The sequence below is a fragment of the Triturus cristatus genome, chromosome 2_1, assembly GCF_964204655.1.
Source record: "Triturus cristatus chromosome 2_1, aTriCri1.1, whole genome shotgun sequence".
Classification (NCBI taxonomy): domain Eukaryota; kingdom Metazoa; phylum Chordata; class Amphibia; order Caudata; family Salamandridae; genus Triturus; species Triturus cristatus.
Window position 1 is genome coordinate 366,625,983 of NC_140581.1, and position 25,444 is coordinate 366,651,426.

Below are 25,444 nucleotides of genomic sequence, written 5' to 3' on the forward strand. Positions count from 1 at the left end.
TTCAAACAGATTGTTCATTTAGCTAAAATTGTAAGAAAAGCCAATTAAATGCAAATTCATTTCTTCTCATATTTACCTATTCTGTCTAAATGTCAGATCCTAAGTCAGAACCGGTCCTCTGTAGAAGAATTAGAGTTTTCTGCCGTCATGTAGAGTCATCGTCCTCTCCGTCAGCATAGGGACCTCGCATCATCAGCTCGGGAAGAAGTGGCGCTAGACCTCTCTAGCCTACTATTATTTATACTAAAATTTATATTCTAAAAGTTACATTTCTTTATTCATAACGGATGATTTGGCGGAAATAATGTCATCTTGGTACTTTTCGATATTGTGCGAGATTTTCTCACGCATAGATTGTCCCAAATAATGAATAGCAGAATTGAACGTCCATGACTAATTCGATACTTTTACGGATGTCTCTACTAGGTGAATTTGTTTCAATAGTGGGTTCATAACAAGTTTGTGTAGTCAATATTTCAACTTTTGTAACTTTTACATCTTCCAGGGTCTTTTGGCAGATGTCCCGGACTTGTCATCATGCTTATGGCTTTTCAGTTCATCGGAGGTGCAAGGTCACAGGCAGAGCGAAGCCTTTCTGTAAATTTCCAGCAACTCCAATGCAGGCTGCGGGTGGTGGCCATTTTATGACAGGCCACAATGGACAACTTAAGCAAGAATAAACACAAAACATAATTACTGCACAGAAATGATTATACAGTGTTATTCCCCTGCTAATACCCTTATGTTTGTGTATTTATCTAGCCATTTGCGACATCAAAAGCCATTAATGCATATTAATTATAAGCGCAAAACATAACATTACATAAGCAACATCTATTTCTGTCAGTTTGCTCACCAATTTAGTTCACTTATTATTGTAGCCATGCAATAGCATTCCCAAGTGTAATTCTCTGGTTAATAGGGTTGATTAGTCAACTTTTGACAAACTTTTAATACTTAATAATTAGTCAGTAGTACTTTTAGTTATAACATACGAAAATGAAACAGGTATTCGGTTTTAAAGTAAAAACCCTGCTCCATCACTGCAGCATGTATTATGCCTCCCCTGGCCTGGCCTACCATTATGACACAAATGGCTAATCACTCAGCTGGGGCAAGGTCGTGTAATCACCCCTTGCTTAGGTGTAGTATTCCTACCTTATATATAGACACATGTGTTCCTATCAGCCACTCCTATGGCAGGCCTTAACAATCCTGGAGGCAGAGTGCTTGGTAACATGTGAGATGGTGCTCTAGCATGAGCTGAGCCTGTCTGCAGCTTTCGGAACCATGTCCTTATAGCTGTTCTATGATATAGCCTACCATATACTCTTAAGGTACCTTATAATCTTAAACGGTTATGGTAACTATGGTTTGGCTTTATCAAAACATGTCGTGTAAGGTGTCTAACACTTTGGAATAATACCCCCATACCATTTCTGGTGATGAGGATATTATTCCTCCCTTCTAGAGGGAGAGACATGTTGAAATCCTACTTTGCTGTTTAACTCTCATCAAAGCCTCAGCTTCACAAAATGGATGCTGCTGCCACAGACACGAGTCTGACCTCCTGCAGCTGGGAGCCCTCTCAGCCAGGGAGGCCTGGACAATAGGTTTCCTGCTTGGGGAGGTGCTAGCACCTCCCCAGACAGACTTTAGTGTATTGGGGCAGGGAGGGCTGAAAGGAATGAGACATGCCTGGGGCACACAAGGTGCTCCATGCATAGTCCAGTTCAAACCGGTGCTGGGGCACTCCAGCCCCAGCTCTGGCGCGAAACTGGACAAAGGAAAGGGGGTGTAGCCACTCCCCTTCCTGGTCCCACCCATAGGAGGGACCATGCAGGTAGCCCAGCCCACTAGCCCAGTATATCAGTAGGTAGCTGAGCCCTGCTAAATTAGATTAACCTGAATCTGCAACTTGAACAGAAACTCTGGACCTTCGACATTCGACCTCAGGAAGAAGACTGAAGAAATCTCCCTTGTGGCCAAGGAGTGACCACCCTGGGCAACCAGGCACCATCCAGCGACCGCTGCTTGCTTTGCGACTGATCCTACGAGGGACGACTGCAGAGACTGACCAGCGCCAAGACTTCCAGACACCTCTGAACCAGATCCACATCTCCAGCGAAGCTGAGACCCGTGGAGGCGACGAGGGACGTGGGACCGGCGACTTGGGAAAAGTGGCCAGTAACTGACTAGCGCGACTTCCGATGCTCCCTCGAGGCTGTGCTTGGAGAATTGAGAAGCCCCACTCCCGAGCACCATCTGCAAAGAGACCAGCTCCCCACACTTCACGTGTTCTGCGTGGGGCCCTTCTGTACCTGTGTTGCTCGACGTGTTGTCCGGTTGCTGGCCCGTTGGCTAGTAGCCTCTGCGACGACGAACCTTTTTTTCCATCTTGCTGGTCCGGCTCCTCCAGACTGGCACCCGCTCCTCTGTGAAAGAGAAGCACCCCAGACCTTCCTGGTGTGCACCAGAAGCAAGTCCTCCATCCTGCGTGGGTGCCGCTTGCCAAGGCTTGTTGGGTCCTAGCTCGACATAGACATTGACGCCGCCGACAGCAAGAGCCTTCGTGGGACAGCTCACCTCCTGGTCCTGGTCGTCCTCGACGCCTCCTGGTACCCGTGGCTGCTGCGACAAGCTTCACCTCTTCACCTGCATCTACACGACATCGCCTGGTTCCTTCCTGGTTCCTTCCCGGCTCCTGGCTGGTGACCTAGACCCGGTCCCTTCTGCTTGCAGGTTCCTTCCTTCTTGATCCCATCCTTGGGATCCACCGGACACTCTTCACTGACTGCCTGTCAGCAACTTTCCTTTAGGCATCCTTAGAAGTCCACGACGAAACCCGATGCAAGTTCACACCTATGCACCCGTAGCATGTGGGCTAGGTAACTTGAGTACTCCGGTGCTCACAAGGGTATTGACTATTCTAGGGTCTAGTTTCCGAGTCTCGACTTTCTAGCTATACCAGAAGTGTCCTAAAACTGTTAATTCCTAACTGCTAGTATTTCTATCGACTTTTACGCATTACGCGTGAGTGTTTCCACTCTGCACCTGAATCCTGTGGGCCTCCTACTTCCTAACCTTTGGTAGTATAGTGTAGCCCCAGCGATTCCCTAGGCCTAGGCCTATCCTGTGTTCGTGACAGTGGTCCGTATACCACTTACTTAGTATATGGTTTGCGTGGCCCCTAGGGCCTAACTGTATTACTTACCTGTGTGACTTATGTATGCTTAAATAAGACTGTGTTGTACTTACCTCGAATCTCATAAAGAGTGCTGAGGGTTTGACTAGAATAAATACATTCTATTTTTATATATATCTGTTGTGTTGTCCTTTCATTTGGTATTCAAGGGATTACAAATGGTATAACAGCTGGCTTCACATGCCATTCAGAGTTTACCCTAAGACTGCTCTTGTCCATGCTACCACTAGGATAGCTGGTCTATAAAGTTGACTTTACAACCAATCACCATAAGGGTTGTTTGCACTGATACATGGTGTACACTAGAATTAGTGACATCATATATCAGGCCAACTTCTCACACCGTACTTCTGCACTTTGAGGACCGTAAATGTGTGCTGCGGGGAATGATTTCACCCTCTCAAGTCATGATTCACTGCCCATAGTTTATAAACAGCTTGCTCAAAAGACAATAGCAACTTTAAAGTACATCTGTCAGGGTCATAAAACAGCCTTTTTGAGAACTGCCCGAGGCCAAGGGACCTTTTACTTAGGTTAAAGTTTTTTTCTACGTGTTGGGGCTCCCTCATGCTTCAATGTTTTAACTATTTTTAGTTCAAGCAATTTGGATTGTGCCCATACCGCCTTTAGTTAGAACTAAAATAACACCTCTGGGGATGTTAACGTACTGCAGAAATAGTTCACAAAACCGCAGTGCATTTCCCAGTCAGTGTAGCTTTCTCACCGGATAGCCACACTATCCGGTGTGTAAGAAACAGCAACCAGGGTTTAAGTTTCTTAATGCATCCCATCAGGATCTCTTATTGAATGAGTGCAGCCGATGCGGCAAGCTTTTTTTTGATAAACTTCTTTTTATTGTGTTTTGCGGCATAAAGAACAATATCAGGAATAATATACAGCAGTGCAGTGAACAAGGCATCAGTATCGGCAATCAGGAAAGCATCAACAGGCAAGTGCAAAAACCCTCCCGCCCCCTCCCATCCCCCGTCCCCCCCCCCCCTGCGCACCCACCCTTCAAAGCAGGCCCCCCAACCATTTCCCCCATATCTTGCGAAATTTTTTTGGGCAGCCCCGTGCAGTGTATAGCGACCGCTCCTGAGCTGCACACCAATCCACCCCTCTACTCCAGGTAGCCACTCTGGGCGGGTCTGGCTGTGACCACGCCGCCGCTATGTCTCTTTTAGCCACCATAAGGGCAGTGGTGAGGAAGTACTTCTCATTGCGGGACCCGTCCATCCCGTCCATGATGCCCAGCAGGGCCATTCTAGGCTCGTGGGGGACCTCCCAACCCAGGACCTCCGCTAGATCGGCCTCGATCGCTGCCCAGTAGTCCCCCAGACGAGGGCAAGACCACACCATGTGGAAAAAATCTGCCGGAACCTCCCCGCAGCGAGTGCAAGAGGCGTCCGCGCGGAGTCCCGCACGATACAGGCGGGCCGGGGTCAAATAGGCAGTGTGGAGGTAATAAAGTTGGATAAGCCGCAGCCTCGCGGAGGTGGTAAGCGACCGAGGGCCCATAAGGGCGTCCCTCCAGTCCGCCTCATCCAGGGGTCCCACCCAAGCCTCCCATCGCTGCTTTAGCCCGCTCCAATCCACCGGTGTATTGTTAATTAGGGATTTATAAATGCGGGATATGCCCCCCCTCCCAAGATACCCCAACATCACCTGGGCCTCAGGCGGACTATGGGAAGGCAGTCTGGAATCTAGAGGGACGTGAGCCCGAACCGCGTGGCGCAATTGAAGGTAGCGGTAGAATTGAGAAGGCTGCAGCGAGAAGCGGGTCCGAAGCTCCTGGAAAGAACACATGCGGCTTCCACGCCATATATCGCCCAGACAGGAGATACCGAGAAGATCCCACTGCCGAAAGCCCGTGAGTCCCACCACCTCCCGCAGCCACGTCCCGTGCCAAAGCGGAGTGAGTTGCGTGGACGTCCCCGACCATCTGGTGTGTCGCAAGGCCGCGCGCCACGCGAGAAAGGGAGCCCGCACGACGCCGGGGAGCGACAGGGGGATCGTTGTGCCGTAGAGCATGTTTTGGATGGAGGGGAACCCGAGGCAGTTCACCTCGAGTCGATAAGCCGGGTCGCCCCAGCCCCCTGAGAACCAATCGTGGACCACCAGTAGTTGGGTGGCCAGATAGTAGAGGTAGAGGTTGGTCATGCTTAGGCCGCCGTCGTAGGAGGGGACCCTGCAGCGGTCCAAGGCCAGCCGAGGTCGACCACCGCCCCAAAGGAATTTGGTCACCATCTTATCCAGGTCCCGGAACCACGGGCGCGGAAAGGGGCATGGAGTGTTCTGCAGCATGTAAAGAAACTTGGGGAGGATCATCATCTTATATAAGGCGACTCTCCCTAGCGGATTCAAAGGGAGGGCCTGCCACCGGAGCATATCTGATCTGGCTTTGTTTACTACTGGAGCCACATTGAGTGCCCAGCAGAGTTCCGGGAGGAGGGTGACCCAGATCCCCAGGTACTTAAAGGAGAGTCTCCGGAGGGGAATATCTGATTGCCAGTCGAAACATTCCCGCGACGGGTGTAGCGGGACTAGAACAGATTTTTTTGGGTTCAGATGGAGACCCGACGCCTGGCCAAACCGATGGAGGATCCGGCGGACCCGGGGCCCCGAGGTCGCTGGGTCGGAAAGATAGAGGAGGACATCGTCCGCGTATAGGGCAATCTTATCGGGGGCCACAGCTGGCCATTCCCAACCGCGAAGAACGGGATCCGCGCGAATCAGCATTGCCAGGGGTTCCATGGCCAACGCAAAAAGGAGGGGCGAGAGCGGACAACCCTGGCGCGTCCCCCGACCTATGGGAAACGGGCGAGAGAGAGCCCCGTTGACCAACACCCGGGCCCGCGGGTGCACGTATAGGACCGCTACCATGGCACGGAACCGGGGGCCGAAACCCATGCGTTCCAGGACGTCGGCCAAGTACGCCCATCCCACGGAATCGAAGGCCTTTTCAAAGTCAACCAGAAGGAGGGCCAGGTAGGGAGAAAGGCGGCCGCGGTGCGCCATCGCAAGATGCAGGCGCCGCAGGCAGTGTCTGGTCCCCCGCTCCGGCATAAAGCCGCATTGATCCGGATGGACCAAGGAGGCGAGCGACGGGCGCAACCGCTGTGCTAGGACCGTAGCATAGATTTTGAGTTCGGTGTTGATAAGGGATATCGGCCGATAGTCAGAGCAGGACCGCGAGGGAGGCTGAGTCTTGGGGAGGGCAACTATGGTTGCCGTGTCCGTCTCGGGCCGGAACGAGCCCGTGTCCACCACGGCTGCAAACAGGTCCCGAAGCCTCGGGGCCAGCGTCTCCCGATAGTGAGCGTAGTACTCCTGGGGGAACCCGTCGGGTCCCGGGGTCTTCCCAGGTGCTAAGCGGCCTATGGCCTCCTCGATCTCTTGCAGCTCGATCGGTGAATCAAGGGTCTCGGAAACCTCGGGCTGCAACCGCGTAAGTGTAGCCGCGGTCGTCCCCAGCAATTCCTCAAGGGAGAGCGTGGACGGCCTGCGGCGGTATAGCTGGGAGTAATAGTCAGCGAACGCCTGGGCTATCGCCACCGAGGCTGTGTGAGTACCACCCGCTGGGTCCGCGATGGCCGGAATGATCCGTCCCGCCCGGGGATAGGTCGCCAGCCGGTGGAGAAGAGTGCCGTTTTTGTCTCCCCACCCGTAGACCCGGGCCACCGAGGAGCGCCATAGAATCTTCGCCGCCTCCAGGGAATGGAGGCGAATCTCCTCCCGCAGGAAGGCCAAGCGACGAGATCGGGCGGCATCGTCCAACTCCCCCAGACCGCGCTCTAATTCCACGGCTTGGGCTTCGCATTCCGCGAGCTTCTGGGATTGTGCCCGCCGTTGGCGCTGCAGATGCCCCTTAGCGGCGCCCCGGACAGTCGCCTTGCCGGCCTCCCACAAGACGGCAGGGGAGGTGACAGAGCCCTCGTTATGGGAGTAGTAGTCGGCGATCTCGCCCCCGACCGCCTTCCGGAAAGCCTTGTCGTGGAGGAACCAGGCGTTCAGACGCCACATCGGACGGGCAGAGAGGGGTGGGGGACCAAGAGCGAGGAGCACAGGCGAGTGGTCCGAAAGGCCCCTCGGAAGAATGCGTACATCTCGCACCCCCGCGCAGTCGGTGGATGGTACGAAGATGAGGTCGATCCGGGCATGGGAGTGATGGGCCGCCGATGTGTGGGTGTATTGGCGTGCCTGTGGGTGCCAGATCCGCCAGACATCGCAGAGGCCCTGCGCTTCGGCCCAGGATGAGAGCTGTTTTGCGCGGGCGACGCGGGACAGGGAGACCGGGCCCGTCGAGTCCAGGGGAGGCGAGTAGACGGCGTTGAAATCTCCGCCGAGAATGAGGGAGCCCGCCGGAAGTGTCGGGAGGAGACCCGCCGCGTGGGAGAGGGCCGACTGCAAGAGGGATGGCGCCGCATAAAGGGACATCAGGGTAAGGGGTCGCCCCTCCAGATTGCCAGAAACCACCACTACCATACCTTGGGGGTGCAAATGCACCCGGGACAGGACAAAGGGGAAGGACTTGCGGAGCAAAATGGCCACCCCTCGGGATCCCCGCACAAAACCGGAATGCCATACCCTGTCGTAACCGTAGCGGCCAAGGAAGGGGCAGTTGTTACCCAACAGGTGAGTCTCCTGGAGGAGGAGTACATCGATCTCAGCGCGTTGCGCGTATTTGAGGACCGCCATACGTTTAAAACGGTCCAGAAGACCATTGACGTTCCAGGATAGTATGCGCATGGCGGCCCTAGGGACAGGCGGGTCAGCCATGGTCTAGGACAGGAGAGGGGGCCAGTAGGGGCGCGGCTGAGCAGGCCCCCAGAGAGGAAGGACAACGGGACATCGGGCAGGAGAGCAAGCCAGACAGCACATGATGCCTTAGTACAACAATTAAGAGGGAGTCATCCCCCACCAACAAAGTCTTCCCAACGGGGAAGAAACAACCCCAAACCAACCCCAACCCCCCCCCCACCCTACACTTCGAAAACGGAAGCATCTGTCGCCCGAACCAAATGGAAGAACCACCAAGCTAAAACGCTTGGGCTTGAGCGCTAGTGGACCCCTGAGACCGATGAATTCAGACCTGAGTTACCTGCCCTGGCCAAGAGCAACACTGATAACGGGGCATCCCATCCCCGTCCAGGCATCCCCAGCCCCCCCTCCCCCCAAAGGAAACAAAGAGAGTCAAATGTTGGGGCTGCGAGAGAGGTCCGAAGAGTCCACCAATTCGACCGGCTGAGTTGCAGGGCCCGTGGGCCGGGGCGACACGGTCCGCCGTCCATCTGCCCCGGGACTGGCATGTGCGGCCGAAGAGGCAGAGGAGGCTCTCGACCCTCGGCGTGACCTTCTCCCAGAGCGCGTGGTGATCACCTCCTCCGCTGTGCGCTCCCGGGGTAACGTGCGGTGCCGCCGACGGGTCCTCGATGTCCGGGGTCTTCCTCGTCCCCTCCGCATACCCACAGGCGAGCCGCGCCCAGAGCACTGCAGGGGGTGCTCCTCCGTCAACCAGGCCCAGGCCGCCCGCGGGGTATCGAAGAACAAAGTCTTGTGCTGGAAGACGACCCGGAGGCGGGCCGGGAACTGGAGCTGATACTGGAGTCCCAGAGAGCGCATCTTTTGTTTCACTTCCGTGTAGGAGCGGCGTTGCTCTTGGACTTCGCGGGTGTAGTCCGGAAATATCATGATTTTGTGGTTCTGGTAAAGGAGGGCGCCCTGGCAGCGGGCCTCGCGGAGGATGGCGTCCCGGTCGCGGAAGTTCAAAAGTTTGAGGATGAACGGCCGGGGAGGCGCACCTGGGGGCCTGGGGGCCAGGGAGCGGTGGGCTCTCTCCACCACGAACGAGGGAGATAGGCTGTCCGCCGGCATCCAGGACCGGAACCATCGCTCCAGGAAGTCGTCCGCTCGGCCCGATTCAACTCCCTCCGGAAATCCCACTAAGCGCAGGTTGTTGCGCCGGGCGCGATTTTCTGCATCCTCGACCCGGCGGTGTAGTTCCTTAGAGTGGGTGGTCAACTCCCGAACCTGGTCCTGTAGGTGGCGGATGTCGTCCTCGGCGGTGGAGATCCGGGATTCGGCCTCGGAAATGCGGGCGGTGGCATTCCGCAGATCCTGTCGGAGAAGAGCAACGTCCACTTTGACCTCTCCCACCATGCCCTCGAGGGAGGCGCGGGAGGAGTTGATGGCCTGCAGGATGGCAGCAAGGTCCGTGGCAGGGGCCGGGGCCGGCGCGGCCGTGGAGCCGGGCCCCTTGTCGGTAGTAGTAAATTTGTCCATCCTGGTTTGGGTGGCCCCGGACGCTGGCTTGCCGGCCCTGTCTTTGCCCATATCTGTGGCGGCCGTCCGTGAATCAGGGCAGCGAGCGAACGTCACACCCGCAGAGCGTCAAGGGGCGCTCGAGCGGACAGGGGCCCAGCACGGGGGCGGCGGGGGGAGCCCGCAGCCGGACAGGGCCCGACACGGCCGGCCCCAGTGGTCAGCCTCCGGCGGGGTCCCCAGCGGGGCAACGAGTCCGATCCCTCGCCTCGGCCGTGGCCGCGGGCCTCTCTCAGAAACGATCCTCCGCCGCCGCACTCACCGCCTATTCCTGCTCTCAGGCTCCGTTCGGGGGGGGTCCCAGCGCAGCCCTCCAGGGGGCCTCGGGCTGCAGCCGCGAGGTAGGACAGCACCCAGCCGGTGCACCAGCTCTCCGCCGCAGGCCTCGGGACACCAGGGCAGGTCCAGCAGCGTTGGTGGGGGAGAGTGGGGGGAGACTGTGCCCCGGCCGTCGACACCCGGCCCGAAGGGGAGGGCCCCCACCACCTCCAGCCCCACAGCAGCTCAGGTCGTCCCACCAGGGAGTGCCCCACTCACCGCCCGGCCCTCCGTCTGGTACCACAGCCCGGAATGGGCTCCACAGCACCTCGCCGCCGGCCACAGGATCCCAGGTCGGGGCCCCACCGAGGGGGGGGCCGCCACTGCTGCAGCGACGATCTCACCGGGCCGCCAGGATTCTCAGGCCCAGCACCCTCGTGGGCGCCGCGGTCTCGAGTAGCCGCGCGCCCGCAGCCAGCGTCAGGGATCAAAGCCGCCTCCCGCCGGGCGCCGACAGCAGGCAGCAATCACAGCTCCGGGGGGGCGGTCGCGCTCCAAACTCGCACCAGGGACAGCCAGGCGGGCCCGGGCCCCAAAACTGCCGAAATCAGCCGGCCAGGGCAGGATCAGGCGAAGAAGAAAGGATCGGCGGGGTCTCACGGCCGGAGCCTCACGGCAGAGCAGCCATGTCGGTCAGGCGCCACCTAGCGCTCCGATGCGGCAAGCTTTTATTGTTTTTTGCTCTGGAAGGCTCACTTCATTCTTTTTATAGCCCTCAAGCTGTTTCATGTCAAGGGTGTGCAACAACCTCACAATGCGCACTCTAAACGGAGGGCATTGATAAAAGGCGATAATATTCTCCAGTAGTCCATATTTTATCCACATAGGAAAGATGAGATGCTGAGTTGGTTCCGTCTATGTTCAAATCCGCTGCGATCAAGGCATACTCTGATTCATGCATTACCCCCAATGAACTGTGGTGCAGGAGTAGGGGAGCGATGACTAAAGAGAGCCAGGTTTCCTAGGGGCATATCAACAAGGGGTTTATCTCTGCTTTTTTGGCTTTAAAAGCCAAAAAAGCAGAGATAAAACTAGCACCCTATCAACAACAGGGTGCTAACATGCAAATTGACATGTTAGCACCCTTTTACTCTACGCTTCCCCTTGCATCTCTAATGAGATGCAAAGGAGGCGTTCCAGAGTAAAATAATAGGAGAAATGTCGCTAAGCGACATTTCGCCTATTATCAAGAATATCGCTAACCCTGTTAGAGACAAAAAAAGCAGCGCTAACCTCGGTTAACGCTGCTTTTTTACGTCTGGTATTTTTGTGACTTAGCCATGATATCCTATGGAAGGAGGATATCATGGCTAAGTTTGTCTGTCCCTATCAACAATCTAACGTGAGATTATCGCTGGGTTTCCAGCGATAATCTCACGTTAGCCTGTTAGCGTGAGGATTTTTATCGCTATTGAGATAAGCGTTGCTAATAGCACGCTATCTCAGTGATAAAAATTAACGCTAGCCGGCGATAATTATCCTAGCGCTAAGTGCGCTTAGAGATAATTATCGCCGGTTGTTGTTGATATGCCCCCTAGAAAGTGCCATACAGCTCCTCCTCTCCTCTCGGCAGAGCTACAGCCTGACCTTGCTTTCTGTTAAAATTGTGCTTGAGGAACCAGTGCTGTGCTTTACAGGCACCCTAGTACTGCGCACTGCCAACAGAGTCCTCATTCATGATTTCGAAACATATTTGATCTGTTGGCAATGTTTTTATTTTGTAACAGGCAAAATTGCTAGCAGGAATCCTCGCTTACGTGTCAGTTACCACAGTGGAGTAACAGGCAAAATTGCTAGCAGGAATCCTCACTTACGTGTCAGTTACCACAGTGGAGCACATGCTAAATGTCTCATACGTATGCAGTGCATAGTGGAGTGCCAGGTAGTTATGGGAACAGCATAATAACCTGATTTGCAGCTAGCTCAATGTCCGATCTAATACCAGCAGGCAGTACTGGCTTTAAAACTAACCACATTCCACCTTGTGGGCAAGGGTACCACACATATAAATGTTGTATTTTGGAACAATGAAGTGCATGAAATTGCTCCAGCATTGGTTACATTAGTAGAGGTAGGTGAGCCACTGAAAGTTCGAGCCAGGCCCGAGCCTGAGGCATGGCTCTGGCTCAGCTCAAGGTTCTGTTGGAACTTCGAGCCCATACCATTCTGAGTTTTCATATGGCTTCTGTCTGTTTGCCTGCCTCCCTCTACCTAGGATGTGGCAGTACGGTCAGAACTTCTGACTTAATCGCCCCTGCCTATGAACAGTGAATATCATCTTGTGTAATGTAAGAAACAGTCATGTAAAGCGCTCAAATACATTTGGGCCGAGTTCATGCTATATAAAAAACTGCTGAAAAATCCACAAAGAGATTTATACAAAGCCTTAACATAAGGAAAGCCACCTAGATGCCCATGGCCTGGCTGATTTGCACAAAGTTAAATTAGAAAACCTGGATAAAGTGCGGCTTTTCAGCTTAAATTGTGTGATCTTAGACAAATATTTTAGTTCACTGAAACTCGTTTTTCTTCATTAACACGCATGAAAGCACTTTCAGATATTTGAGTTCAGAATGCCAGCTGTAAACGAGCATTTGCAAAGCAATAGGTCTCATATTTTAGAAACTTTGACCTATTGGTATTGTAAATGATAATGCCTTTTATTAGTGCAAGTTGTTTTAAACAAATAAATAAATGGCATTGCCATTTACAATGCCAATAGGTCAAAAATCTCACAATTGTGAGACCTATTGCATTGCAAATGCTTATTTAAGATTGTTAATATGGTATATGTGTGTCTTTCTATGGGTCATCTGTAGGCGGTAGGTAGTAAGACCAACTTTTCCCACTATTTTATACGGTCCTTTCAACTCAGATTTCACTTTGGCGATAGAAGAGGGAAGGAAAACTAATACACAGTTATTGACCTGGAGGTGCTTCAACTTCTTCCCTTTGTTATAGAAGGTATTTTTGTCTTGCCTGTGCTCTGTCTAGATTAGAGCACGCAAAGTCCCTTAATTGACTGCTCTGTACCTGACCCCGTATGACAAAGAGGGAAAGTGGTAGGGGTATGCCCCATTCTTTTTCTTCATTGCTTAACATCTTTTTTAGGGTTAGTCTAAGAGTCCCATTATATCTCTCACACCACCATCCACTTGGGGATGGTACACAAAGGTGTTTGTGTGTGAGATATTCAGGGTTTTCCAAACTCGGCCCATAAGGTGAGAGACAAATGGGGTACCCTGGTCTGTTAGGATTTATTTGGGAAATCCTACTCTTGAAAAATATTCAATTTCTCAGAAATGTTTGAGTGATAGGTGCTCTTAAGGGAAATGTGTTGGGATATCTAGTCGTATTGTCTACGTATAGTCTACGACCACCAGGGTGTATTGATTTCCTTTTCTGGTTTTAGGGAGAGGCCCTATGAGATCCATACCAATTCTCTCAAAGTGTTTTCCTATAATGAGAAGGGGTTGCAATTGAACTGAGGGTGGTTTGTATGGATTTTTCTTCTGGCAGATTTCACACTCCTGGCAGTATTTAGTAATGTTGGAAAAAATGCGAGGCCGATAAAAATGCCTCAAAATATTTTGGGTAGTTTTTCAGCACTATTATGTCATGCAAGGAGATGGAAGTGGGTGAAGAAAAGTATTTGCTCCCAAAAAGCCAGGGGGACAACTAGTTGAGGTAGATCATCTTTTGTTTCCTATGCGGAAAAGGACGCCGTTTTTAATCTGAAAATAAGGGTAACTATTTTGGAGGGACGTGTTCGTGTGTTTGGCTTGTTGCCATGCCATTTAAAACGTGGGGTCATTGGCCTGGGCGTAGCGAAAACTTCTGAGGACCAGGGATCCAGGGTAAGAAGAGTTAAGTGGGTATTAGCTTGGGCTTTTTGAGTCCTCATCTTATCAATGAACAGGCTTATAAAAATCGGGGTTGTCTGTTCCTATGATGAGTTCTTTGGGAAGATTTTTTTAAGAACACCTACCCTAACTATAGTGGTGTTTCCATTGGGATTCTTCAGAGGTACCTTGGTCACTGAATACAGCTTAATATCACTATGAACACACCTTATGGATACTTTTTCTCTGGGGATAAGTTGAGACTCATCAACTAATCTGGTTTGAATAACCGACTGTCTACACCCCGAATCTACTAATGCGGTAACTTTTGTATTGTTTACTCATAGACTTACATGAAAGCATGTCCCCAGTTCTTCCGTAAAAAGAATAGACTTAGGGAGGTAACTGACATCCATGGGTTCCTCCGTATTCTTTTTGTGGGGGCAAAACGGAGCGATATGACCCCACTCCCCACAGTTGAAACACTGAGGACCTCTGGATAGGAAGGTCTCAGTCTTGTGATTTCGGGGTTGTGTTGGTTCCGGCATGGGTCTAGGTGTTTTCTTCGCGGTTTTCACGACTGCTGTGCTGGGGCATTGGGGTTTCTCGTTTTCCCAAGGAGACAACCAGCACTGAGCTTGTGAAAAGGTCGTAGCTATCTCAACAGCTTGTTAGGTGGTGGTGCTGCCGCAGCCAGCGCTGGGTGGGGAATGGCAGAGATTCTAAGTTCTGCTCCAAATAAATGAAAACCATTAGGTCTTATTTGGATTTTTCAGCAGGCTTAAGTCACTTATCGGCAGTGGTCTTTAGCTTAAAAAAACAGGGGAGCATATTTACTAAGAAGTGATGGAGTGCGGCGTTAGCCTTCCTGGCTTAACGCAGCACTCGGCCACTTCTGAAACGCAGGGCTGCACCATATTTACAACAATATGATGCAGCCGTGCGTTTTCCCCTGCACTGGCGCTAAATTTAACAGCCTAGTACCAATGTAGACACCCTTCCACCATAGCGTACGGGTGTCTGCATTGAAGGGAAGATTATGTGCAGGAAGGTCTCCCTTCCTGCACATAAACAATCTATAGATAGTGTTTCGTAACTTCTATGTGTGCTGCTTAATGCAGCACACATAGAAATTGAAAAACATCATTTTTTTAAATGATTGTTTATGTGCAGGAAGGGACACCTTTCTACACAAACAATTGTGTTTTGCTGTTTCTTTGTGGGCTGCACAACACACATGGAAACAGCAAAAACAAGGTGAAATTAAACATTTCTCCTCGTTTCGCCTGTTTAAGAGCAGGTTTTCCCTGGTCTTAATTTTGGTGCTGCCACCGTTTTATGCCTCCCTTGTAAATGGGAGCAGCATCAAAATCAATGGTTGTAGCAGTGGAACGCCCACCGCAACACCAATTGCCCACCCCTTTCATGCTAAGTGTAGCGTGAAAGAGGAGCCTTATTTACAAGGCAGCGTTAAGCCATGTTAAGTTGCTTAACGCTGCCTTGTTAATAAGGTGAAGCCTCTTTTGCCTCTACAAAGTCCTGAAAAGTGACGTTGTGGTGGCAATAGGGGCTTGTAAATATGCCCCAGAGTTTTAGGGCTGTCTACGAGAGAACCTCTCGTTTTTCTGGACTTAACCCTATATGCTTCCGAGTGCATGCCTAAGTGGTCCAGTATTATTTCATTAATCTCTGTGTAAGAGGTGTTTCCGCCAGTGTTGGCCACTTGATTCGAAGTCTTGGGCTTCTCCCATTAAAAGGGGGGCTACAAAAAAATGGCCATTTTGCGAGGAGCCAACCACACGCTCTAGCAGCTCTCTCAAAGCTCAGAAAAAAGGTGTCGGGGTCCCTCCCTGGGATGTGCATTTGGAGTGCTATATTCAGGATTCCAATATGTCCCCCTTGTGGGCTCTGTAAACGTGTGGCCAATTGTACCTGGTCTTCTTCCACTTTGTGAATGCATTCCACTTGCTGTGTCATAGAGTCCTTAAACAAGTCTCGGTCAGGCTGTACCGATGACATTTGCCTTTTGAGGGCCCATTCCAGCTTCTCCTGCCCTTTTATGAGTTGCTGTATTAAAGAACAAGCGACTTACTTTCGGTAACGATATATCTGTAAGAGACGAAGATTATAGATTTCTCACCTTAAAATCACCCCCACGCGTCAGACTGAATCCGGAGAATTTCTTCATTAGCAGTACCCATGCACGTCGATAGGTGGCGTCGGTCAACTATGCGTTCATCAGAATGGGGGTTGGGAGCACACTGCCTCACTGTCCCAGCACAGTTCGCCCCTTTGCATCCCAGTAAATGCAGCACACAGTTCAAACTTACTTCAAAATTAGCTGGAGTTTTTCACCAAAGTTGGTGCATATATTGCTGTATATCTCTAGACACGGGTTTCTGGGTTGAGCCCTTCATTAGTAGAGAGCAGCAGTATTAGAGAGCAAAGAAAAAGGGAGCCTTTTAAACAGAATGGGGGTTGGGAGCACACTGCCTCACAGTCCCAGCACAGTTCGCCCCTTTGCATCGCGTTCGTCTTTGGCATCGTGGTCGCCGGGACGTCAGTTCTTCACACGAAATTCCACGCCAGAAGCGCAGAGCCATGCAAGACACTGCCACTGGTACACAAAACTATGGCCCTGAAAGGGAATCATTAACCCTAGAAGTCAGTTAACCGAACGGGGAGGGGAGGAATCCATAAATAATCTGTGTCTCTTACAGATATATTGTTAGCGAAGGTAATTAACTTGTTCATCTGAAAGCGACAATTAGCTATGGATTCCTCACCTAAGAATATATACCCCAGCAATACCAACCCCGGAGTGGGGTCTGCAAACTAAGTTAACACCAGAAAGTTCTGGAGAACTGAACGGCCAAAGAAGCAGTCTCTCCGGACTTGGCTGTACAGTCAGTAGTGTTTGGTAACGTGTGCAGTGAAGCCCACGTAGCTGCCTGGCAGATGTCAAGAAGGGGGACTCCACATCCCAAAGTAGTAGTGGCTGCCGTCGCCCTGGTGGAATGGGCGCGCAATCCCACTGGAGGTTCCTTTTTTGCTGAGGAGTAGCAGATTTTGATGTAAAGAATGACCCATCAGGAGATGGTCCAATTTTGCTCGGCCCGACCTTTCTTGGCACCCACATAGCCAACAAAGAGCTGATCATCCACCCGGAATGGTTTCGTGCGATCCAGATAGAATGAAAGCACACGTTTTGGATCCAGGCGGTGGAGCCTCTCCTCTTTAGAAGGATGTGGGGGTGAGAAAAAGGTGGGCAAAGTGATGGTCTGTCCTATTTTGAAAGAGGTAACCACTTTGGGAAGGAAAGAAGGCCTAGTGCGAAGGACAACTTTGTCCGGATGAACAGACAGGAAAGGAGGCTTAGAAGAAAAGGACTTGAAGCTCACTCACCCTGCGAGCAGGGGTGATGGCAACCAGAAAGGCAGTGTTAAAAGTCAGAAGCCTGAGAGGACAGTTATGTAACGGCTCAAAGGGAGCGCACATAAGATAGGTGAGAACCAGGTTCAAGTCCCACTGAGGCTTTTGCTGCGCACCAATGCCACAAATTTGTTCCATCCACAGGCATAAACCGTTTTGGTGGAGGGACGCTTGGCTGCATAGATAACATTACAGACTTTGGGAAGAAGGTCAAAAGCTGTCAACTGTCACCACTCAATCTCCACGCAAGGAGGTGGAGGCTGGACAGGTTCGGGTGGAGAACCGTCACCTGCTGCTGCAACAGAAGATCCTCCCAAAGAGGCAGTCTGATTGGAGGATCGATGGCCATGTGTAATAGCTCGGGATACCAGACTCTTCATGCCCAATCCTGAGCCACAAGAATGGCTTGGGCCCGGTCACGCTTGATCTTCTTCAGCACTCTGGGCAGAAGTGGTATAGGCGGAGAGGCGTATAGAAGACTGCAACTCCACTCGCGACGAAAAGCGTTGCCTAGCGAGTGCCGCCTTGGAAATTCCAACGTGCAGAACTGCTGACATTGCATGTTCTCTTCGATGGTGAATAGATCTAACCAAGGTTCTCCCCCCTGCTGAAACAGACCTTGCACAACCTTGACTGAAGATGCCATTAGTTCGTCCCCCCTGGCGTTCAGTGAACCTGCCAGGTGTTGAACCACCAGGGATATGCCCTGATGTTCGAGCCATGTCCAAAGGCAAAGAGCCTCTTGACATAGGGTCCACGACCCCACCCCGCACTGTTTGTTGCAGTACCGCATGGTGGTGGTGTTGTCCGTGAACACCTGCACTACCCATCCCCGTTGCAGTACCGCATGGCGGTGGTGTTGTCCGTGAAAACCTGCACTACCCTTCCCCGGACAGAGGGAAGGCATGCATTTAGTGCAAAACGAATCGCCTGAAGCTCCAGACGGTTGATGTTGAGTTCAGACTACGCCGGAGAGCAGAGACCTCTGATCTCCACCTCTCCAATGTGGCTGTCCCACCCCAGCAGTGATGTATCTATCACCACTGTGAACCCTGGTTCGGGAAAAGAGAGTGATATGCCATTGATCCAATCCTGGTTCGTTAAGCCACCACTGCAATTGACGTGCAGTGCCCTCCGAGATCGACGCAATCAGAGATGCTGGGCCCACTGGAACTTCAGGTCCCACTGCAGAGCCCGCATATGCCACCTGGCATAGTCCACCAGCAGGATTCAGGAGGCCATGAGGCCCAGTAGCCTCAGGGTTATTCTGACCGAAACCCAGGATAGAAGCTGAAAGATCGGAATCATAGCCCAAATATCCCAGGGTCGCTGCTCAGAAGGATACGCCCGAAACTGTGCTATGTCCAGAACTTCTCCGATGAAGAGGAGCTTCTGAGAGGGAATCAGGTGTGACTTCGGCACATTGATGGTGGACCGCAGCGAATGCAGGAGGTCGGCCGTAGTCTGGAGGTGGGAGACTTCAGCCTGGGGCAAGATAGGGGAAGACTGGAACCCCTGATCTGCGCAGATGAGCTGCAACCACCGCCATCACTTTCTTGAACACCCGAGGGGCGCTGGCAAGGCCAAAGGGGAGCATGGTAAACTGAAAGTGGGCGTGGCCTACCGTGAACCACAGGTAGCGCCGGTGGGACGGCAAGACGGGAATGTGAAAATAAGCGTCCTGCAAGTCCAACGCAACCATCCAGTCTCCAGGGTTGGGAGCAGACAGGACCTGAGCCAGTGTCCACATCTTGAATTTCTCCTTCCGGAGGAAGCAGTAGATGTTCCTGAGATCCAAGCTAGGACGCAGGCCCTTGTCCTTCTTTGGCACCAGAAAGTAGTGGGAATAGCAACCACAACCTACTTCTGGGGCAGGAATGCGCTTGATGGCTCCCTTGGCCAAGAGCCGTAACTTCCTGTTGGAGAAGGGCCAGGTGATCCTCCGACATGCGATGGAATTGAGGTGGCATGGATGGAAGGGTAGTCTCGAAGGGGCGGGAGTAGCGCCTGCGGACTATTTGCAAAACCCACCTGTCCAACATGATGTTGAGCCAGTGGTGGAAGTGATGGCGAATCCTGCCGCCCACTGACGATGGATGGGCCTGAAAGGTCTGGCTTAGAGGCTGCTGCAGAGGGGGCACTGGTGGACTGGCCTGCCCGCTGGACCCCTGACCCACGGCGGTGGAATCGACGTACCCGGCCGGCCAGAGGCTTGATAGCTTGCGCAGGCCTGTGGCTCTGGGTGGAACGTGGTGGGGCACCCTTTCCATAGCCACGAAAGGGGGGAAAAGCAGACTGCGCTGGGTGGGAGGTGGAAGCGAGGCCTAAGGATCTGGCCGTAGCCCTAGAATCCTCAAAGCACTCCAGCGCGTTGTCTGCCTTATCGCCAAAAAACCAATGGCCATCAAAGGGCATGTCCAAAAGTGTTGCTTGGACATCACCCCAAAAAACATGTGACCTCGACCAGGCGTAGCGTCTCAGTGCTACCGACGTGGAAATCGTCCTGCCTAGTAGTGAGTCAGCGGTGTCCGCCCACACCAGATGGCGAACTTCGCTGCATCTCTCCCTTCGGCAACAGCACGGGAGAGCACGGCTCGGCCTCCTCCGGGCACTGTGGCAGCACCTGCGCAACTGTGTCCCACACCGAGTGGGAGTAACAGCCCAAGAGACATTCGGTGTTCACCGACCGCAGTCCTAAGTTGGAGTAAGAAAACTTAATCTTCCCAAGGTGGTCCAGCTTCTTGGATTCCCTATCAGGTGGTGCATTTAGGGAATGCGCCCTTGGAAGTCAAGGCTTGAACCACCAAGCTCTCAGGGGTGGGGTTTTGGGAAGGGAAAAGGGGGTCGCCCGGGGCCGGGCGGTGGCATCGGGCAATCATCCTATTAACAGGAGCCCCTGTTTTGGGCTTGGACTAGGTGCCCAAAAGGATGTCTGAGGGCCTCATTAAACGGCAGCAGGCGCTCCGACGAGGCCGCTGCCGGCAGAAGCACCTCGGTCAGGAGGTTAGTCCCGACTACCACCGTAGGAAGCTTGAGGTTTAGTGCCTCAGCCGCCCTACGCAACACCACTGTGAAAGATGCACCCTCCTCCGTAGCCACGGTAGGGGGAGAAAGCATGCCAAGGTCTGGGGACGTATCCAGATCACTGGCTTCACCCAACTCCTCTCCCCAATCCAGTTCTTCCAACTTGTCTGCTAGAGGGTCCACAGACCCTCCCAGTCCTCCTCACCCACCTCTGGTAGCAACTCAGGGCGATACGGAACACCAGGGGAGAAAAATGGCACAAAAGTACCGGTCAGCGCCGTTCTTGACATCGGTCTGGCTCCGCATCTACATCGAGGGGGAGGCCGGGGTCGACGTCGGCTGGGGACACAACCAGTCTGAGGCGGTGAAGGTGTCACTGGATTCGGCGCTGGCAGTGTCATGAGGTCGGCCATCCTGGATCCTTGGGGACCCTGCGGAGCTGGAGCCAAAGCTACCAGCATCGAAAGCCTAGATCCCCCATCCGAGTCCGCGGGGCCCGAGGGTAGGCCGGCGGAGTCGGGTTGCCCGAAGATGGAATGCAAGGCTTCGTAAAAGTTGCGAAGCTGGGCAGGGGTCGCTCTGGCTCCCGGAAAGGGAGGGAAGGCTGGAGTCGACCCAACAGGCTCCGCGGGCATAGCCAGACGACTACCTTCCGCTTTCCGCGTTGCGTCGGCCAGGGAGAACAAGAAGAGCGACCATGCTTCTTCACCTTCTTTTTGTGCTTCGACTTACCCATAGACAAAGACTTGGATGAAGAATGGTGGTGATGACTCCGTGACCGGTCCCGCAACCTCCCTCTCGACCAAGACCTCGAAGTGCACGGTGCTGACAGCCGGACCTCGAGAAGCTTTTGGGACTGCTCCCGCAAAGACTTGGGGTTCATGGCCCAGCAGTCCAGGCATGACTTCGGGTCATGGTCGCGCTACAAGCACCAAAGGCACACAAGCCTTGAAGCCGGTTCGAGGATGGGACATCCTTGCGTGCACCAGGAGTCGAAGGACTTGAAAAGACGTTGACAAAAGTCACAAAAAGAGTGTCAAAAAGTTACTCTAGGTACAGCTCTCTGCGCTGGATGGCGCGGAAAAAGAAAGAACTGACATCAGCGTGTGAGGAGGCGCCTAAGTAGATACCGCGACGTCATCCCAGCGACCATGACGAACGCAGTCAACCGACGCCACCTATCGACACGCAGGGGTACTGCTGATGAAAAAATTCTCCGGATCCAGTCTGACTCTTGGGGGTAATTCTAAGGCAAGGAATTCATAACTAATTGTCTCTTTTGGACTTCTCTATATTCCCAGTCTAATGGAGAGTTGCATTCTCCACCACATGTAGGGCATTGGCTATTTAGAGAACAATAGGGGAGCGTAAGACGTTTCTTGTCACTATTTTTATTTCATAGTGAAGTGATACACGAAGGGTTGCAATTATATTCTGGTCTTTTCTTCTGTCTGTTTTCCTTTTAGGGTCTTCCTGGACGTGAATCCTTTTGTCTTCTACCAAGTGGGATGCCAGCCTCAAAAGGAATGGAAACCCTGGTAAGTATTTTGTTCTAGTATTCACATGCTAAAAGGATAGGGTGGTGAGGGGGGGGAATTACCACCTTAAGTAAATCCTCCACCAATGTGTTAACGCTACTGGTTCCATAACGTTCTTTTTTTTTTCCATCTATACGTTCAGCGCAGCTCAGGCTTCTCTGCCCTCCTCCCTACCAGCCCCCGCAACCGAAGACGTACCTGGGTGGGCCATGCCCCTCCAAGAACATGGCTGGACACCTCGCGAACCCGCCAGTGTGCTTTGACCTCTTCCTCCGATGAGTCAAGGTCCCATGTCTTCTCCGTCCTCGGGTTTGGCAGAGAAGGCCTGCGTTGGTCTGGAGTCTTTGCCTCACAGTCTTGCGTATCCTTGAGGTAGTTGTAGGAGTGCGAGTCTCGTTCTTCTCCATGTCTCGGCGTTCTGTTGCAGTTTTCAGATGTTCGAATGCCCGATTGGTTGCGCGGTATTGATCACATGACTCGGGGAAGGAGTCCGGTATTTTGGGAAGTACGATCCCTTAAAGGGACCGTTTTTAGATGCATGTTCCTCGTCCTGACTGCAGGACAGCCCTTGTCGGTCAGGCTGTGAGAAAAACAGAGGTGGGAGGTGAGGGGGGGAATTGGTCAGCTTCGGTTTCCACTTTAGTCCTCAAGTAGCAGACTTGGCACACTTTGACACTCCTCTTTATACAAGGGTGGAAGTCCTGAGAATATATTTATGATGCAGGCTTGTTCTGAAGTAGATTCTGAAGTGATCACTAATGCAGACTGCAGTAGTCCTGTTGGAAATAATCTGTAATATGAAAGCTTCTAGAGCAGGTGGTCTTCCATCTGTGATATTTAAAAAAGAACCAAAGAAAAGGGGATCCGTATTGAGCATGTTTTTCCAATGGGTAAAACTGACTGGTTTCATCACTGAATCTCGGAAGGGAGCTATAGTGAAGCCTGTTCATAAAAAGGGCAAGATGGATCAGCCAGCTAATTATTGCTTGATTGCTCTTTTAGATATCCTGTCCAGACTTTAAGCCCAAACACTGTTAAAACATCTAGCGGCCTGGGCCTTCGATACTGGATTGATTCCAGCGGAGCAAGGGGGCTTTAGGCCGAAGCACTCCATGATGGAACACTGTTTTACTCTGTGAGGAGTTGCAAAGAAGTCAATGGAGTCAGTAGGTGGCCTTTGCTACTGTTTCGTTGACTTCCAAGCAGCTTTCAACAGGGTAGACAGAGGCACGCTTTGGCGTAAACTAAAGCAGTGGAAAATATCTGGAGCCCTGTTGGGCATCGTGATGAAGCTCCGTAGTGGTAACTGGGTACAGATTAACCTTGATGAGTTTGACAGCCTGACTAGCAAAATTCTGATTAAGAACGGCTTGCAACAGGGGTACGTTTTAGTACCCCTGCTGTTTAGTCTGTTCATTGCAGACCTCCCCCAGACGTTATGTGATACGCATAGTTTTCCACCAAAGGTTAAAGGTAGGCATATTAGTTGCCTCATGTACGTGGACGATTTGGTGGTGACTGACCTCACGTCTATAGGGCTGCAACGGAAACTAAACACCCTAAATGCCTACTGTCTTGAAAACAAATTAATGACAAATTTGACAAGACAAAAAAATGTTTTTTGCTAAGAGGAAAAGGAAAGTTGGGAGGTTCCTAGGGGACGTACATCTAGAGCAGGTTAGAGAGTATAAATATCTGGGTGTAAACTTTTCAGATAATTTGAGGTTGGATGAACAAATGGCTTCCCGGTGACTTGTTTTATCCACAGTAGTGAATGGGGTGAAAAGATTTGAATGTAAGTTTGGGAGCCATACCTTTGAGCCACTAAGTAAAGTTATACAGAGTAAGCTAATATATCAAGCCCTTTATGGAGCAGAGGTGTTGGCTTAGGATAGGTGGGTATCATGGGAAGGTTTGGAAAGTAATTCTCTGAAACTCCTACTTGAACTCTCTAAAAATGCTATGACTCAAACGGTAAGGATGGAGTTGAGAACTGAAGCCTGTTGTGGGCTTGCGGACGCCAGAGCCTTGCGCTTCTATTCTTCTCTCAAAGATGGGATGCCTTGTGATAAAATGTCAGAGCAGATCTTACCAGAAATAATGTTAACTTACACCGATAAAAAGAATCCTGTGGTAATGATGTTGAAGCATTTGGGGGACCCAGAGATGCGCACCGAAAGTGGGGAAGTAGCCCAGACCAACCAGATAAAAAGTACACTCAGGCAAAGTTCTTTAGAAACTAGCTAGAGAGAGGTTTTGCACTATCTTAAAACCAAGAGCTCAGTTATTCCCTACTTCAACTCTCAGGAGAGAATGGATTTATTCCATTAGCTGTATAACATTCCGGACAAGCGCCAACGTAATTGTCTTGTGTTTGAGGGTGGAAATCGACACTGGGTGGCATATCAAAGGATTAAAAAAAAAGAAGTTGTTAAGAACAATGGCCAGTGCTCCTGTAGGCGAGGTAGGAAATATTAAGTGAGCCATATATTGATGGATTGTGCATTCTTCATGACGGAGAGGAAAATACGCCAACCTGTATTTAAAATATATGGAATCCAAAGGAGGGAAATGGGGGCTGGATTTGGTAAATGACCTTAGGTTCCAAGATGTAGCTATAGCCATTGACCAGTATGTGTGTAAAATCTTAAGGACACCGGTGATATTGCCCCTTTTTAGGATGTTAACATAAGGTTTGCATAGGTGTTTTTTATTTAGTAATGAAATCTTAATTACAATGAGAGGAACACATAATATGTTAGAAGATGAAAAGTATGTCTTAAACTGAAGCAAGATTAAGAGTGATCATTGAGGTTGTGATAAGCTATTCACTTTGCAATTTATAAATGCCAACAGGCGTATATGAATTGTTTGTCATTGGCTAAAATCTTACGTTGTTATGAAAGTGCTGTAAATATATGTGAGAGCTGTGAACTATATTGAGTAATTGTACAGAGAAATCTTAATGTTTATATGTTTTAATGTGCAAGTATATGGGGTTGAAAGATGTTATCGTGAATTGTTTTAGGCTATTTAACAAAATATTGTCTATTTTTTATGAATTGTGTGTGTATTTCTATAAGAATTAATTTCTTGGAAATAAAGTACGTTGACTTGACATGCAGCTCCAGCAAGTAGGCCACAATAGGCAAGCAATCTACAGCAGGCAGCTCCAGTAGGCAAGCCGTACCGGCTGGAAAGGCAAGCAGTACTGGCTAGAAAGGCAGGGAGTCAGTTCCTGCAGGCAAGGCAGCCCTAACACTCAGGGCAGCCTCCATAGGTAAGGCAGCCCCAGCAGGGAGGAAGGAATACTTTATCAGGCAGGCAACTCCAGCAGGCTGGGGTCCACAACAGGCAGGGAGGTAGATCCAGAGGGCAGGTGTCCTCAGCATGCAATACGCTGGCAGTAGCATTTAAAAGTGCCTTTGTGTGTTTTAGCAGAACCGGGCCCCTCTAGTGGAGACTAGTGGTACTACAGGCAAGGGAAGATTATAATGTCTCCCTTGTAAGTATGAGTTGGAATGGGAGAGGGCACGGGCGGCCCGCTTTGCACCTCCACTTAGAGCAAGAATGGCATTCACACAGGCAATGCCCGAGGCTGGGCAGAGCTTGGGCATGGTAGCACGGTGACAAGGCATGGCCCGCACACCGTTCGGAATGCGTGGCAACTGCCTAGCCACAGCCACTTCCCACAGGCCTTGACCAAGTCAGCAAAATTTGCATGCCCACACCCATTAACAGGGCCATTCAGGACCTTGCTTTCA

General features: G+C 51.5%; 1 long non-coding RNA gene across 1 annotated transcript; it reads right to left on the reverse strand.

Moving 5' to 3' along the window:
* LOC146865302 (uncharacterized) lies at positions 1-22,124 on the reverse strand. Its single transcript, XR_014976621.1, has 2 exons — positions 21,879-22,124; positions 1-665 (listed from the first exon to the last, which is right to left on the reverse strand). It is a non-coding gene; the product is annotated as an uncharacterized LOC146865302 (long non-coding RNA).
* Between the last annotated feature and the right edge of the window lie 3,320 nt (positions 22,125-25,444).